Below are 757 nucleotides of genomic sequence, written 5' to 3'. Positions count from 1 at the left end.
TATGGCTACGCAGATTTTCCCACAAGCTACTTCGAATGACAATTGAACTTCATCTTGCACAACAGTGGGCGATTTGATTAACGAGATGCGTGAACAATCTTTTAAAGTAATTCATGTTTCCTTATCGCTTGATTTACCGCTGGAATTACATGTTTTTCCTAATTAATATTATTTTACATTCATGGTTAGTTTTTTATCCTGTTGAGATCAAATACCTTTGAGTAAAATGTTCATAATTGTCCTGTATCACTTGTTCTACCATAGGTTACTATCATTGTGAATTTTAAAGGATTGCATGGGCAAAGTTAGCATAGTTAAAATGTGAGTCCTCATGAAACTAATAGTGCAAATAAAAACTGGGATAGAATAATTGTAATTCCTTCCAATTTATGCCATAAATGTTATCTGTAATTTAACCTTCGCTCCGTGATTGATTCCCATCCTGGCTCCTCTAATATTTTGGATGCGCTGCTAAGTTTATCATAACGTTTTACAAATATAGTGTGCTGGCTTACCACTTAGAGGGCCCTGGTTCGATTCCCGGCGGCGGCAGATATTATTGAGTGGTATCCCGATCCCTAGTTGAGGTACTTTGTGGAGCGCACTTTGAATGAGTACGTCGTCCGTCGGATGGGACATTAAGCTGCGGACCCCTTGGCGTCTTTCGTTATGAGTTAGCTAATGCTGACGCCGGTTTTCATTCCACACTTCGACCTTTCCTGCCCATCCCTAATGGCGTAAATGACCTGAGCCGTCG

Source organism: Hetaerina americana, unplaced genomic scaffold (assembly GCF_022747635.1).
Source record: "Hetaerina americana unplaced genomic scaffold, ioHetAmer1.1.p SCAF_4, whole genome shotgun sequence".
Lineage (NCBI taxonomy): Eukaryota > Metazoa > Arthropoda > Insecta > Odonata > Calopterygidae > Hetaerina > Hetaerina americana.
Note: the sequence above shows the minus strand (reverse complement) of the source record.